Consider the following 18,359-nt stretch of genomic DNA (forward strand, 5'->3'; position numbering starts at 1 on the left):
CTCACCAGCTACCTATCCCATATGACAAAACCAGCATCAGCTCCCTCCCACTTTATTCAAGCACATATTCTATCCTTTTCCATTCTCTCACTCTTCCATTATCCCCATCTCTCAACCACTTCTTTAAGCATCCTCACTGCCCCTACCCACTCACACTCTCTCTCCTCACCTAAAGCACTCTGTCCTCCAGGTAAACACTCTCCCCACTATCATCACTCTACCTAAATTACGCATAACGCTGGAAGCCTTCATATTCTCTTCTCACCTCTCGGTATCTTGATTCTCAACAGTAAAACTCCAAACCCAAACTACTCAGACAATAACACTCTCTCCTCCCATCTGCAACATTCAACTGTGTCTTTGTACTAAAATTCCTTTCTGAAACTTCTTTCATATGCTAACTACTCTTATACAAATTCTTCATTATATTTGTGCTTGTAAATCTCTTTACACATCATGTTCTGTACTCCTTTCTTCTAACTCCCATCCTTATTTGTTTGCACAGTCTGCATTTCTATATCATCCACCACCCACAATAAATCTACCATATTCAGATACATTCACAGAAAACCACAAGACCACACACTGTCATTTCTTTACAGCCGCTACCTTAATGAACCCTACTGTCTTTCATCTCTATAAGATAACCTAACATAGCCAGACCTCAAAATGAGACAAAATAGACCTACATCTTAAAACTAAACACGTTTTTTCTTTCTAGTACTTCCTATCCAATAATCTTTTACTTCTATTTGGCAGAAATATAGCGAGGCGAATAAGGCAACTGCCCAGGGTGCAAAGTATTGGGGAGCATGATCGGCTGAACCCAGTCTTTAATGTATACTATCTTTTAACCAAGTAATAATACCTGACAGGGTGTGTGTTAAAGTATCATTAACACCTGACCAGGAGTGTTATGAGGCCCGACACCCCAGGAAGGGCATTAATTACACATTAACACACACCCTGGAGGGCATTATTGCACTCAGAGAATGGGGTCTCTGTAAAATTGTTGTGTTTTACTTATTTATTTTTTAAGCACTATATTATTTTTTATATATATATTTCTGATGGAAAATAGTTCCTCCGCCTAATGTTCCCAACTTGCTGTAGTAAATGTTAATGGTATTGGAGGAAGCATTTTACAGCCAAAATATAACACTTGAAAAAAAATGAAGGTATTTATTTTTATTGGTCCCTTACTCCTAAAATGTTTGGTTTATTGGCAGTCATTGGAGACAGAAGTTACTAAATGACACATATTTGAATTTGAGATTTACTTCCTTCAGAAAATTCATGCTAACACAAATACTTTTACTTAAGCAAGTTTGTAATTTTATAAGAGTCGTAATTAAAATTTGCTCTTAATTTTGAGCCTTTGTTCCCCTTTTATTTTAGGCTTTATCCAGATTTCTTCAGCTGATGGGTCCAGAGGTATACAAACCTCTTTGCTGCTACCAGTGGAAGATCACAGACACGCACACAGACACGCACAGCTTCAGAAAATGCATGCTAACACAAATCATTTAAAATATGTTCCTATTTTGAGCATCTGTCCAGTTTATTTTAGGCTTATCTAGATACCTTGATCTAAGAGCATACCACTCAACTGTACATATTTTTTTATTTTATTTATTTACATTTGTTGACCAGGAGAGTCCAATGACAGGTCCATTTTCAGCAGAGGCCCGGGGAGAAAAGCTCCACATTAAGTATTATTTACATTATACAGTTAAAAAAACATAGCATTTAAATATAGACATTAGTCCAGTTAAGGACACAAGACAAGAGGAAAACAGATGTAAAACAGCTATAGAACATATTACAACTTTAAAATATGGTGACATATACTAAACATGGTTACAAATGTAGTTGAGATTCATCAGTGAACAATTGATACAATCTGTTTTTGAGGTACAAAACAGCCATTAGCAGTTGTTGCTACAAGTAGTTAGTATTATGTGGTAGGTAGCTGGGAACATGAGTAGCCAAGCTTGCTAAGAGTAGGTTGTTGATAGGGGACTGAGAGAGGTAGTGGGTGGGGGGGAGTGGATGGTATTAGAGGGGGGGTTGCAAGGGCATATCCGGCAAGTTTTGAAGTGTGATTTTAGTAAAGATTTAAAGTGGGTGCAAGAAGTTACAGAGGTAATTGAGGATGGGAGGGAGTTCCAGAGTTTGGCTATAGCGCAGGAGAATAATGCTTCTCCAGCAGAGTTAATGGCTCTTGTGACCTGTAGGAGGTTTTTGTGGCTGGATCTTAGTGGTCTCATGGTTATGTAGGGTTGGAGTAGATTCTGGAGGGATGGGACTTGTAGTGGTTGGTTTATTAGTTTGCGGGCGAGTGTGAGTTGGTACCATTGAAGGAGATGGGGGAGCTGTAGCCAGCCCAGTTCTGCTAGTGAGACAGTGGTGAGTACGGTAGGAAGCCCCTGTGGCAAATTTCGCGATTTTGTTGTAGCAGGTTTCGAGCTTATTTAGATCGCATTGTCTAAGGTTAGTAAATATTGGAGAGGCGTAGAGTAGGGTAGAGATAAGATGAGAATTTGCTACCAAAATTTTAGCTGCTTTGGTAAGTAGTTGCTGATTTCTATATAATGCTCTTAATTTTTTGTGCACTTTAATGGTCATGGAAATGCGAATGTCAAAGTTCAGCTTATTGTCTATTTCTACTCCTAGTAATTTGGTGTGCTCTGTAGGATGGATGGTGGTGTCTTTTGCTGTGATGCTAAAGTGAGAGCTGTCTAGGGTAAGTTTGGTGGGTTGGAAGATTAGTAATTTTATTTTGGTTGCGTTGAGTATTAGTTGGGCATCAGATAACCAAGTTTCAATAGAAGTAAATGCTTCCTGTGTGACGTTTTGCAGTTCTGATAGGGAGTGGGCTGTGCAGATGGTTGAGTAATTTGCGTATTGTATGAGTGTGCCATGTGTTGTGGCTGAGGCTAGATTATTGGTGAAAATAGAGAAGAGTAGGGGTCCCAGGATGGACCCTTGGGGAACTCCTACGGAGACTGGGTAGTTGGGGGAATAGGTTGTCCTGCCAAACAACTGCTTGTTGGCGGTCAGATAGGTAAATCTGAAACCAGCTGATAACTGTTTGGGAGAAGGATAGATTATTGAGAAGAGAGATGAGTTGTTTGTGTGGGAGCATTTTTGCAGAATGCTCAAGATTTTTGCTCATATTTTCAGTCTGCTCCTCTTAAAAAATGTGTTTTTTGACAAACCACTGGTATGATCTAAAGCTTAAAGTTGCTAAATAATGACATGCATTTGAGTAACAAGATTCATATCCTTCAGAAAATACATAACAAATCCTGGTATTCTAGCAACTTTCTATGTTTATAAGAGCAATATTTAAAATGCATCCCTGTTTCTTAGCATTTGTCCCCCAATTATGTCAGCCTTTGTCCAGATTTCTTGTCCTAATAGGTTGAGAACTATGTCTGAGGTTGAGAGGTATGCAAAACTGATGCTGCCAGATATCACTAGTCCCCTATCACACTTCACACCCTCTGTCCCTTTCTCTGTCTCACACACAAACAAGCGTACACACACACACACACACACACACACACACACACACACACACAGTCTCTTCTGTTTTCATGTACACATTTACTCACACACGCAGACAGAAACACATACACGCACATTTTTCTGTTCTGCCCAGTCAATCTCTCAATCTTATACATGCATACATTCTCTCACACATGCTTTATTTTTAATTTTTTTCTTTTTTACTTTACACCCGCTAAACAGCAAAAGCGCTGCTTTGCAAGTGTAAAATAACATCTCGCTTGCTCTCACTTTCACTGACATGCACATAAACACTCACACACAGACATAAATACACACAAAATTTCTTTTTTTGTCACCCCCCCCCCACATTTTACATTAGCTAAACAGCAGAAGAGCTGCTTAGCGAGCGTAAAATAATGGCAGACATTCCATTTTCTCAGTCTGATCTTCATGCCGTGAAGCGGCAGACTCGTTTTTCAGCAGGCATTACTTGTACATTAATACCCTGCTAGAGAACGTTCATTCCCTAATCAGGGTGCCGATGTACAGTTTGTCCATTCTCTAAAATCTGGTATTGTATTTCTGGTCACACCTCAGGGCTGTAGTGCTCCATGTGTGGTCCAAACTGTATTAACTTCTTGCTATATTGTAGCAAACCGTTTGCTATTAAACTAATATCTGAGTGCTGTAGTGTCGTGCAGGGTATAAACAGTAATAACTGCTTGCTACATTTGCATCAAGCAATTTGCTACAGTTTAAAAGAATAAAGGTTTTTTTTTAATAAAAGGAGAGGAAGGAGGGTCAAGGGCAGGGTGCAGAAACAGGACCTGATTTGCCTGGGCAGGAGGATGGGGGCGGGTCATTTTATTTTTTTATTTTTATTTATTTTATTTTACATTTGTTGACCGGGCTAGTCCAGCTGGAAATATTTCCTTTTTCAGTAGAGGCCCGGGGAGAAAAGCTCCACATATAAATAACCACCACCAGACAAAAAATGTCAAAAAAGGTATTACACTTTAAAATTCTAGGAAGACTATGCATCTGGTTGGTGTTCCAGTTGGAGGAGTGGAGTTTTTTTGGATTCTTTTTACAAATGCTGGTTGGTGTTCCAGTTAAAGGAGCGGAGTTTTTTTGGATTCTTTTTACAAATGTGGCATTTGACAGGAATCACTGTGCCACTCATTTAGTTTTTTGTCAGCCTGCTACTTTGTTCTGTCTTCAATACCATTTGACTTCACCGTGTGCACAGCAACTATGATTCTAGGCTGCTATTCCATAATTCCTGCTCTTCTTGTCATTATAACTGTTGGATATCAGCTGGGAGAAGAACCTGGGTGCCATTATTTAGAATGTTTTTATTTCCATACATAACTCTTATTCATAGTATTCCTGTTTATCTCACACTCAGTTTCACTGGGGTAAGCTAAGCTTATATTGGCCTTGCCTTTCCACACTGCAGCTACATTGGCAACAGAATTTTATAGCCTACTGGCAAGTACTGAAATGGTGCCATAACACAACACCATCTTACTTAGGCTATACCACCATCAATAAATAAAACATGGGGACAGGGCACAGAAACAGGACATTTTTAGCAGGGGGGGGGTGAATCTGGTTGGTGTTCTGGTAGAAGCAGCTGAAGTTTTTTTCTTCACTTGAAGAGCTGAAGAACTGGGAGGGGGTACTGGGTACTGTCTCCAGGAACATACTGCAGTTTTGCAGATGTCCTTTTTGTTTTGGCTCTTCACTTGTACAGCTGAGGGGGGTGGGGTTCTAGTTCATCGTATCAGCACAGGCCGCAAGTTGAGCCAGCTATGCTTCTGCTCTCTGGTAATGTATGCACAACACAGGAACAACAACATAAATGCCCTAAATCTTACCATTCATAAACCCAGAAAACTTGGCGAACTCTCCAGGACTACTCCTTTGTAATACTAATCAATGTAGTACAAGAAATTACATCACAGAATTCCATGCATGGATAGCCCAAAATTCACGCAATATTACAGTACCCACAGAAAGCTGACTAAAACAAGAAGTAAAACTGAAGACATCCTTTCTATAGCCCAAAATATTCTTGATATGGACCCAAGAAAAAAGGTGGTGAAGTGCCCATTATGAACAAAACACCTTAGAAATTGCCCTGAATCCTAATACCTCTCCTCTGTTAAATGATACAACAATTCTCATCTCTCCTTTCAAACTAAAAAACAGAAATCAACATGCATTATACATATAAATAAATACATACATATATAGATACACACACACACACACACACACACACACACACACACACACACACACACACACACACACACACACACACACACACACACACCTCTTTGTAATAACATTGAAAGAATAGAAGAGTTCTACTGGGTCACAACTAAGATCCTGAATGAAGCAATTATACCGAGAGATCTCAATATCTACCGGCAAACCGTCAACAGCAGCCTCTCAAATAATGCAATAAACCTCTAAGGTCTCATCAAACTCTTCTGCACCCCACTCAATATATCAAAAACAGCACCACAGAATCTGCCATTCTTCAAATTCTGACCTTCAAACCCAACAAAATTACATCTAGTGACCCCACCCCAGCAGCCTCAGTGGCCACCTACCTAGTGTTATAATTACAGACCACACTAGAATTTCTGAAGTCTGCTTACAAAATGACAAAAGCACCCAACTTGTGAATAAAAAAAGAAGTTATGTTCTTACCATAACATTCCATCTGTGTTGCCACTGCATTCTTCCTCAGCCTGTGGGACAGAATCCCCAGCTATGATAACCCTAGGGCAGCCCACTTGGTAGGATATTATGGAGCACTGCAGAGTCAAAGGTAGTTCTGTTCCTGGAGGTAATGTCCAACTTGTAGTGAGTAAGAAAGGTATGGGAGTTTGACCATGTTGCAGCTGCACAAATATCATCAATAGGCACTCTAGACCAAAAGGTCTGAGAAGTTGCCATAGACCTTGTAGAATGAGCCTCGATTTTGCCAGGTAATGGCCTGTTCTTGGAAGAGTACACAAAGGAAATACAATCTCTCAATCATTTGGCAAGGGTAGTCTTTGTGATGGCTGGCCCTTTCCTCACATCAGAAAAGGATACAAACAGCTGTTCTGACTTTCTGCAAGACTTAGTTCTGTCCAGGTAAAAGCGTAATTACCTATGAAGAGCCATAAGATCCAGAGTATACTCTCCTTTGTTTTGAAAGTTGGGGAAGAAAACAGGAAGGTTGATAGCTTGATTTATATTATTCTCTGTAGCCACTTTGGGTAAGAAAGATGGGTTGGTATGTAGAGTAACTCTATCTTTGCGAAAGATTAGGTTAGGGAGTTTAGAGGAAAGGGCTTGTAGCTCTGAAACCCTCCTTGGTGAGGGGATAACCACCAGAAAAATTGTCTTTCATGAAAGAAATTTCAAGTCTACCTTAAATGCAGGTTCAAAAGGAGGAATGACTAGGGCTTGTAAAACCATGGTCAGATCCCACAGAGGAGTAGGATCTTTGAGCAGGGGATGAAGTAAAAAGGTATCCTTCAGAAACGTTTTGCAAAGTTTAAATGAAGCCAGATATGGTGAAATTTTCTCAGTCTGAAAACCAGAAATAGCTACTAACTGTACTTTCATAGTGGAGTATCTGGCTCCACTTTGGAAGAGGGAAGCCAAAAAATCCAAAACTTTCAGAATGGAAGCAGTAAAAGCATCCATCTGTTGTCAATGGGCCCATAAGGAAAATCTCTAACATTTGCTCTTGAAGATTTTCCTAGTAGAGGACTTATGAGCAGAGATCAAGATTTTTTAGACCGGGAGTGAAAGCCTGGAATGTCTTGCCATCATAGGAATTGTAGAAACCATGCGGTTAATTTCAGCCCTTGAAGATCTGAGGGGGTATGCTCCGATGGGTGAGACAGCAGATCTTGAACTGGATCCAGATTCATCGGCGGACAAATTAGATGAGAACAAAGGTGAACCAGACTTGAGGCCAAAAAGGGGAAATGGGGATAAATTTACTCTTCAACCTGTATGCTTTCTGCAGAACTTTGAGGATTAAAGGAACTGGAGAGAAAGCGTAAAGTAGACCATTGGGCCAAGCGTGAACCAGAGCATCCCTTGGTGACTGACCCTGTGGAGGGATCTGGGCAAAGAAACTGCTGCATTTTTTGCTGAAGGAAGATGCAAATAGATTGCAGCAGGGTTGACCCCATCTGCGGAAAATCATGTCTGCCACTGACTGATTCAGAGAACTTCCTTGAGAAATCAGAAAAACTCTGCTGATCCTATCTGCCAGGATGTTGGACTCCCTAAGAATGTGTTTTGCTGTAAGAAAGCAGTTGGTAGAGATCACACAATGCCACACCCTCATCGCCTCTTGACACAACAGACATATTGTCTGACTGTACTGCAACTGTTCCCAGGGGAAGAAAGCTGTGTACAGCTTGCAACACTAGGACCACTTTCATCTCCAAGACACTGATATGCAATTTGGTCTCTTGGTGAGTCTATGTGCCTTGGACTGAATGACGCAGTAAATGACCCCTCACCCCATCTGGGAAGCATCCATGGTCAGCGTTGCTTTGGGAGGGGAGAACAAAAGGTTGTCCCTGCATGACCTTTGGAGAATGAAGCCACCAAAGAACAGAGTCCCTGACACTTGTGAACATTTGATCAGAAAGTTTAAGGGGTGCGTCTGTAATGACCATTGAACAGCTGAGTCCATTGCAATACTCATGTGTAGAGGGGCTGTGGGTAACAAAGTTATCTTAGCTGCCATGGAACCCAAAGCCCTGAGTACTAAATTCGCTGTGGGAGCAGGGATGGCTAGAATCTGATATGAGACTGCAAAGTTGTGATCCTGTCCGGAGTAAGGTAAGCCCTTGTTGAGATTGTGTCCAAACATGCTCCGATGAGGTGTATGGTTTGAACTGGCTGCAAATGGAATTTCTCAGTATTGATCATTATGCCTAGAGAGGGAGCTATCTGTAACAAACAATGTCTGGCTTGAACAAGTAGATGCCTGGTTTGTGGGGTTAGGAGCCAGACATTCAAATATGGAAACACATGGAATCCCTGCAGCCTGAGATGAGCTGCGACAACCACTATGCATTTGGTGAACACCCTAGGTGCTGTGGTGAGACCAAACAGAAGTGATCTGAATTGGTAATGGCAGGCTCCCAGCCTGAAACTAAGGTACCATCTGGAGCATCTGTCCCTTTTGATGTAGTAATACACATCCTTCAGGTCTATAGAGCACATCCAGTCTTCCATTCTCAGAAGAGATAGAATAGACTCGACTGTGACCATACTGAATTTTGAAATCTTCACTGATTTGTTCAGGGATGCTAAGTTTAGGATGGGTCATAGGTCCCCCATCTTTTCTGGCACTAAAAGAATCTTGAGTAAATGCCTGATCCGATTTGGTTGGAGGGACCTCCTGGATGACTTTTTGTAGCAGCTTTGTGATTTCTTGAGCTGCCTTCTCCCTCCATTTTGGGTGGGACATCAGGTAGGAGAGTCTTTGGTTTGGGGTTTTTCAAAATGGGGAATAAAGTATTCTTTGTACATCATCCTCGGCACCCACTGATGGTTCATGATCGCTGTCCAGGCTTGTGGGTGTAAGGAGAAGTGCCCCCCCTACTGCCTCCAGAGGAGGGCAGTCGAACCACTGTTCAGGAGTGCTAGAAGGTTCTCTTCCAGAAGGAATCTCAAAGACCCTGTGTTCTGTGGACCCTCTCTGCCATGGAGGCAGTGTCTTCCATTGTAGTTATCATCCCATCTGCCTCTGAGAGAAAAGTATCCCTGAGATTCCTGAAAAGGACCTTGAGATTTCTTGAACCACAATTGTTCTTCTCCTTGTTGGTTCCTGGAGAAAGACCTTTGTGGGGCAGAAAAATGGATCCCAATGGCAGACAAGGTCTTTCCATCTTTCTTGCTTTGAGAGTGTGTGTCTCTGACTGCTGGACCAACTAAGGATGATCTGTCGAAGGAGACACTGACAAAGGGTACCTTGAAAGGTTCTGCAAAGTTACACAGCCACATCCAGGCATGATTACCTGATGGCAATTCCTGAATCAGATGCCCTAGAGGTGCCCTCTGCAGCATGGGAGATCAACCTCATGGATGCATAAGATATGAAAAGTAGAGTGGCGATTCTGGAAGAAAATGTCTTCTGATCCTTGGCAGACATGGACTCTGGGGTAGACTCACAGTTCTTTGACAAGGTTTCTTTGCGGTCTAGTAAAATGGGATAGGTAGTTTAACGCTTGTAAGGTGAAGGTGGAAAAAGCGTAAACTCGCTTACCGAAAGTGTCCATAGCCCTAGACTCCCTATTAGGGGAGATGGACAGAGGAGCTTTCCTGACCAAGCTCCTTCTTAGTGGCTGCTGCAACCAGTATGGCATCTACTGGGATCCCTTTATTCCAGTGAGGTTTGTCAGTTAGTGCAGTCAGAATCTTGTCGGCTCTCATCAGGATGGGCTCTACAGTATCTGGTTCCTTCCATTCCATGGTAGATACTAGTTCAATCAGAGCATCTGCACGGGGGGGGGGGGTTACCCAGGATGTAGATGCTCCATACCTGAAAGCCACCAACAGTACTGTTTCCTCTGGGGTGGGGTTTTGGGCAGATTAACCATCTCTTTGGTGGAGTATCTCTAGGATGTCTCCAAAGGAGACATCCTCAGGTGGAGATCTTGGGAACCCCTCCCCTTCCTTGAAATCAGTGTCAGTAGTGAGGGATTCCTGGGAGGGATCCAGGTGCCTCCTTTTACACCATCTCTTCTGAAGCACCTCCTCAGTGGGATGCTCCAGGGAGGTGTCAGAAGAAAACTGGGGTTCCACTGAAGGGATGGACTGTAGACACTCCGGTGCAGGCTGTCCCCATGGTAGATGAGAGGCCTCAGAAACAGGATTCATGTGGGTGGGGAGTGGTGCCAAGGAAGGAAGAACAGAGGCTCTCCTGGGATGGGAGAGGACCCTCTCCACCACTTTGAATGCAGAGGGGCTCAGAGTACCTGAGGGTCATCCCTCTGGAGCCAAAGCCAATGGAATGGATGTCCCCCATGCACCCGGAGCCCTCTGCTCTGAAAGAGGAGTCTGAGCCAAGCTATTGAAAGCAGAGGCTCTGAGGGGGAGTGAAAACTCAGAAAATTTTGGAGTCAGTGTAAACCCCCTGGACTTGACGTCAAGGCTCTGGCTCCATGCCACACTAATGCTGACCCAGTCGGGGCCGAGCACGTCGAAGAGGTCATCGGAGATGAAGAGAACACCACTATTGGCTTCGATGTCTCGGCTCTTGGATCCAAAACACCAGCAGACTCCAAATCCAAAGGTTGAATCGGAGAAGGAGCAACAGGATGGAGCGGGGGGATTCTGCTTTTGGATCTGGTGGAGGATGAAACTGGCAAAACCGCTATATGGATCCACTCCTAAAAAAACTATAAAAGAAACAGAAAAAACACTCAAAACTGAATAAAAATGAAGAAGGCAGTTCACAGACTCTATTGGAAGCAAGTTTAGATAAAAGACAAGCCCACGATGCTGGAAAATCACACAAATCCTTTATTCTTTGAAATAAAGTATCCTGTTAGCACTTTCATTTAAACAAAGTGTTAAACTTCAGACAACTGTTAGTTTCACATTCACATCCTTTATAAACTTCCTTTAGTGTTGGTTAAACAACTCATTGATATTAATGGACTTAAAATCCATCACATATACATGAAAACACAAGCACCTATTCACTCTAAATGCATCTGCCTACTACTGCTTATAATTATTGCATTTATAAATAAACTATGAATGACTATAAGGTAAAATTCATTAAACATCTTATGTAAACAATATAAAACCAATGCTGAAAACTTTCATAAGCATTTTTAAGAACTGGATTTTGGTGTTAAAAAACTGCATTAAATTCCAATGACTTAAAAACTCATAAGAACATTTCTTAAAAATGACTGACTACACCTATTTCATAAATATGTGCAAATACAATAGATTAAATTTAAAAAATAGGTACTGACGAATTATCGCAACCACTTTCCTGACATAATAAGCATCTGATTTATAAGCCCTTCTCCTGCTGAAACTCGTTAATGTAATTAACGCACATACAAATTCACACATGCCATAACATTATACATCCACACTTATAACTGTGGTATTTTCAAACTTTCTGTCAGTGATGGCTTACACTGCCTAGGTTTCAGATTACCGACTTGGCCAATCACATTCTTTCACACTTCCCCTCCATCAAGCTGGTTTACAAACGGGATTGCATCCTCTCTTACTTGTAAATGTGGACGATTCTTATTACTATTATTTTCCTTATCATTTTAATATTTTTGCTGTTGTTTACCATTTGTTAGGCGGGCAACATCAGTGGTGAGATTAACAGTTTTCGTATGTGTGTGAGCGCGTCCACTAAACAATCTTGGGCGGCACAGTGGTGCAGCGGTTAACGTTGTCGCCTCACAGCAAGAGGTTCTCCGGTTAGATTCTCAGCTGGGGTGCCTTCTGTGTGGAGTTTGTATGTTCTCCCTGTGTTCGCATGGGTTTCCTCCAGGTACTCCGGTTTCCTCCCACATTCCAAAGACATGCATCTGGAGCATTTCTCCCCGGGCCTCCGCTGAAAACAGGCTCTGTGGAACCTAGTCGGACATTCCCGGTCAACAAATGTTAAATAAATAAAATCTTATATTTCCCATAGTGGTTTCTATCTTGGCATGACATGACAATCAAATAAACTATTTTTTTTTTCTATTGCCATATGCTGTCATAATGAGCTTCATGCAGCCTGATAACATATTTTTTTACAGTGGCCGTGACTTTTTGGATTTTCCAAAAGAATGTTTGGCTGAAAAACATTGTAATTTTAACACTTGCTTGTTTGTATTGCACAGTAAATGGGAAGAGTAATGTTGCCATTCTTCCTGTTCCTGCTGCCTACCCAATGTGATACAACAGCGGTTAGGAATTAAAACAACCCTTTTCAGTAGTACATGCAGTTGTTTCTTGACAAGTCACAATTGTGCCTGCTTAAAAATGTGGTTGCGATAATACTAAGTACCAAAAAATATTTAAAAATATGTAAAAAATACTTGCAACAAATAAAAAAAAACCTTGTGTAAAATAAAACGTATGTATATAAGTAAGTTTTAACTAGCTGATGCTACCTTCACTTTTATCATTTCAAGAGTTTTTAACTTCAGCACAGGGGCTATTGAGCTATGCTCATTCAGACCTGGCCAATTATCTGCCTGTAAGTGGATTTGCCACCTGAGCTCTTTTATCTCTAAAAGTAGCCCCCATGGCTTATTGTCCTGTATAGGTACTGAATCTATAGCCATAAAGCTGAACTTATGTTCACTATTGCAATTAATGTGTTAGCCAAGGCATTGTTCTGATTTTGTGTCTTTACAGCATATTCGTTCTCATAAATTCTCTGCCAGAGTTTTCTTTCCATTTTCCCAATGTAGAAACACTGGCAGGCAGAGCAGGAAGCCAAATAAACTACTGCTTTGGAACAAGAATTGTATTTACTATTCACTTAATATATTAAGTCTCTCACTATGAAACTGTTAGCTACTTGAACCTTGTGGCACCAGGAACATGCCCCACACTTGGTCATTCCTTGTCCACCTCGTAGCTCACCTCCCTGCTTAATTTTAAGTAGGTCTTTAAAATTAGGCCCCTTCCTGTATATAATCGTGGGTTTATATCCCACATGTTGTCTCATGTAGGAATCTTCCAGTAGTATGGGCCAGTTTTTTTCAAAGATTAATCTTAAAGCTTGGGCCTCCTTACTATAAGTGATAAGTGCTTTAGTAAAATCTGATGAAACTTCTTTTGTTTCATTAAGACTAAAGTTCTGAGAACTAGACTCATTAAGAACTACTTCTATATGAGAGTCTATCAAATCTACAGATGTATGTTGCTTGTCCAGTATTGGCTTGAAATGACCAGTCTTTTGGTTTTAACTTCTTCCACTAACCCCTCAATTAATTTCACTGGATAGGCCCTTCTAAGGAACATGGAACGTAGAAAATCACACTCATCAAGGAAGTCTTCAAAAGAGGTGGTCATTCGGGCAGCTTGAACTAGTTGCCCTTTGACAACCAAACTCTTTTAATGAAACAGATGTGAGCTACTGAAGTGGAGGAAGGAATTGAAGTAGGTTTCCTTCCTAAAGATTCTAGCCACATAGCTATTGTTGGAAATATCTTTACTTAATGAAATGTCCAAATAATCAATGGATTGAGTGCTGTACTTCCATGTGAAGTGAAGGAAAGTGGTAGTTTCATTTATGTAAGTCAAAAAATTCTCCAAGTTCCTACAAGAACCCTTCCAAATTAGGCATATATCGTCCTGGAATCGGAGGTATAACCTAATTTTCAGGAAATAACCTGTCTGGAACATAAAGAAGAAACTATATCATCAATCTATCCACGTTGTTCTCGGATAGAGTATGGGAAGACCTGGTGGAAGAAGTGTTCCAGGGTGGTCTAGATGGCTTCTCCAGCACAGAGGTCTCCCCACAGGAAGTACTCTGCTCTGAACCAGCCAGCAGAGCCTGAGGAGGAGGAGGACAATGTGGAGAAAACAGAGTCGGCCCAGAGGAAGTCGGATCCGATGTTTTCGGTGCTTTCAATACAGTCTCAGACATGGTAGAAGACCAATCCAGGGAGTGTTTCCTGGCTTCCTGGGTCTCCTTGTGTTTCCTGGAGGGGGGTTGAGCCCGTGAGGTTGAAGGGACAGCAGGAAAAGAGGTAGAGAGAAGCAAACCCTTAAGAAAAACTCTGTTCCACCCCTCTGCCAGGGCACCTGGATAGAAGGCAGAACAAACAGAGCAGGAGTTGTTTAAGTGTGAGGGCCCTAGGCAGTAAATGCACTCCCTGTGAGCATCAGACAACGGGATCTTGTGCCCACAGGAAGTGCATTTTTTGAAAACTAAAGGGTTGTCTGATCTAGGATTGGACTTGGACTCCATAACAGCAACAAAAAGAGGAGAGAAAGCGAGAGAAGAGGGGGAAAAGAAGTTCTCTCACAAAATTCCTGTAAAAGTCAGGTCTACCGCACACCTTCATCTTTTCAAACCATTACTAAAGGATATCCTCTCTGTCTTTCATCTTTCCAAACCATTAATAAAGGACATTCTTTGTCTTCTGGCTATGTCACTGCTCCTAATTTGGGGCATAGCTCTAGCATCCTTCATCACCTTTCATATAACTCCCTTTAAAGCCATAAATCACTTAAATTGCTTATCCCCTTGTAATACTTCACTTTATTGTAGTAGTTAAACCACTATATCTGCTTCTAATTAGCACAACCAAATTACCTTTCCGTCAATACTTCTTTTTCTCTCAGCTGCTCCTATTAGGGGTTGCCACAGCAGATCATGTTTCTATTTCTTCCTGTCCTCTGCATCTTGCTCTGTCACAGCAGTCATCGGTATGTCCTTTCTTACCACATCCATAAACCTTATCTTAGGCCTTCCTCTTTTCCTCTTACCTGGCAGCTCCATCCTTAGCATCCTTCTCCCAATATACCCAGCATACCTCCTTAGCACATGTCCAAACCAATGCAATCTTGCCTCTCTGGCTTTGTCTCCAGACTGTTCAACCTGAGCTGACCCTGTAATATACTCATTTCTAATCTTGTCCATCCTCATCACACTCCATGCAAATCTTAACATCTTTAACTCTGCCACCTCCAGCTCTGACTCCTGTCTTTTCGTCAGTGCCACCGTCTCCAACCCATATAACATAGCTGGTCTCACTACCATCTTGTAGACCTTTCCTTTCACTCTTACTGGGACCCATCTGTCACAAATCACTCCTCATGCTCTTCTTCACCCAATCCACCCTGCCTGCACTCTCTTCTTCACCTCTCCTCTACATTCACCATTACTCTGAACTGCTGATCCCAAGTATTTAAACTCATTCACCTTCGCCAACTCTACCCCCTGCAACGTCACCATTTCTCTATTCTCCTTCTCATTCACACACATATATTCTTTTTTGGTCCTACTGACCTTCCTCTCCTCTCTAGAGCATATCTCCATCTCTCCAGGGTCTCCTCAACCTGTTCTCTACTCTTACTACAAATCATCCACAAATATCATAGTCCATGGGCACTCTTGTCTAATCTTGCCTGTCAACCAGTCCATCACCACTGCAAATAAAAAAGGGCTCAGAGCTGATTCTTGATGTAATCTCACCTCCACCATGAACGCATCTGTCACATCTACCGCAGACCTCACCACCATCACACCGCCCTCGTACACATCTTGTGCCACTCTTACATACTTCTTTGCCACTCCCGACTTTCTCATATAATACCACAACTCCTCTCTAGGCACCCTGTCATATGCTTTCTCTAAGTCCACAAAGACACAATGCAACTCCTTCTGACCTTCTCTATACTTCTTCATCAACACACAGAGCAAGGATCGCATCTGTAGTGCTCTTTTCTGGCATGAAACTGTATTGCTGCTCACTAATCATCACATCCCTTCTTAACCTAGTTACCACTACTCTTTCCCATAACTTCATGCTTTGGCTGATCAACTGTATCCCTCTGTAGTTACATCTCTGCACATCACACTTATTCTTAAAAATCAGTATCAATATACTTCTTCTCCACTCCTCAGCATCCTCTCATTTTCCAAGATTTCATTAAACAATCTGGTTAAAAACCCCACTGACATCTCTCCTAAACACCTCCATGCTTCCACAGGTATGTCAGCTGGACCAACAGCCTTTCCACTCTTCATCCTCTTCATAGCTGTCCTTACTTCCTTCTTGCTAATCTGTTATGCTTCCTGATTCACTATCCATCCCCACATCATCCAAACTTCTCTCTCTCATTCTCTTCATTCATCAGCCCCTCAAAGTACTCTTTCCATCTGCTCAATACACTCTCCTTGCTTGTGAGTATGTTTCCCTCATTATCCTTTATCACCCTAACCTGGTGCACGTTTCCCAGCTCGATCCCTCTGTCTATTTAATCAGTACAGGTCCTTTTCTCCCTTCTTAGTGTCCAACTTTTCATACAACTCGCCATACATCTTATCCTTCGCCACTTATCTCTTCACCATATGCCTCATCTCCTTGTATTCCTGTCTACTTTCTTCATTTCTGACAATCCCACTTCTCAACCTCTTCCTCTGTAATCTCTCCTGTAATTCCTCATGCCACCACCAGATCCCCTTGTCTTCCCTTCCTGTGTCCAGATGTCACACCAAGCACCTTTCTAGCTGTCTCCCTTAACACCTCTGTTGTGGCTGCCCAGCTATCTGGTAATTGTTCAATGCCAGCACTGCCTGTCTTAACTCTTCCCTGAACTCCACCTTACAGTTATCCTTTTTCAACTTTCACCATTTGATACTTGGCACTGCCCTCTCTATCTCCTTCTCTTCTTCTTGATCACCAGTGTCATCTTACAGACCACTATTCTATGCTGCCTAACTACACTTACCCCTGTTACCACTTTGCCATCTCCAATCTCCTTCAGACTGTCCCTCCTGCATAGGATATAATCCACCTATGTGCACCTTCCTCCACTCTTGTGCTTCACCCCATGTGCCTCCCTCTTCTTAAAATATGTATTCACCACAGCTACGTCTATGCTTTTCTCAAACTCAACTACCATATGACCTTCTGCATTCCTCTCCTTAACAGCATCCCTTCTGTTCCCTTCATCAACATGCCCATTGAAATCCACTTAAATCACCACTCTCTTGCCTTTGAGTACACCCTCTATCACTTCATCCAACTCTCTCCAAAATTTTTCTTTCTCATCCATCGCACACCCAACTTATGGAGCATATGCACTAACAACATTCATCATCACACCATTAATCTCCAGCTTCATAAACATCACTCTGACACTCTTCAAAAACACTCTTGACATACTGTTCCTTCAGGATAACCCCTACCCAATTTCTCTTGCCATACACACCATGGTAGAACAATTGGAGCCAACCTTTCTCCCCTTCCATCTGGTCTCTTACATGTACAATAGGTCAGCCTTCTTTCTCTCCATCATATCAGGTAGCTCTCTCCCTTTACCAGTCATACTGCCAGCATTCAAAGTTTATACCCTCACTTCCACACTCCTAACTTTCCTCCTCTCCTCCTGCCTCCAGGCATGCCTTCCCCCTCTTCTCCTTCAGCCAACAGAAGTCCAATTTCCACCAGCACCCTGATGGCTACGGTACTGGAGGTGGTCGTTGCTAATCTAGGCCTTGACTGATCCGGTAGGGAAATCTGTATTATTCTCTATTAACACTTAAACTTGCTTATCTCCTCTAATACCTCACTCTATTATACTTCTTAAATTACTTCTACTTATCTTATACACAACTCTATCTGTAAATTCTCAATACAATGCTTGTATATTAATTTTGTGAATACCAATACAAATTTTTTTATATGGACTATTATGTCATGTATTCACTGAAATTGCATTACAAAATGTGTTACTGTAAACACTGATTGCATTAAATATGATACCAGGCCTCTGCTGAAGCAGGGCACTTGCTGGACATTTTTGATAAACAAATGTCAGTAAACAAATAAATACATACAAATTGTGCATACATAAATAGCAAAACCACCACACCATCAATAAAAGTTGCCAAAGTTATTTTTTTCTCAGCAATAATATATGTCAGTGAGTGTTGAACTAAAAAAAAAGGCTGCGCATCACAAAATCAATGCTGTTGAACTCTGGTGTTGGAGAAACCTTTTGAGAAAGTAATTAACAGCAAGACCACCAAATCAGTCTGTACCTGTTAAAATAAAACCAGAATGTTTACTGCTGTTTCTGACAGTAAG

The sequence above is a fragment of the Protopterus annectens genome, chromosome 9.part0 (assembly GCF_019279795.1).
Source record: "Protopterus annectens isolate FY-2018-M chromosome 9.part0, PAN1.0, whole genome shotgun sequence".
NCBI classification, from domain to species: Eukaryota; Metazoa; Chordata; order Ceratodontiformes; family Protopteridae; genus Protopterus; species Protopterus annectens.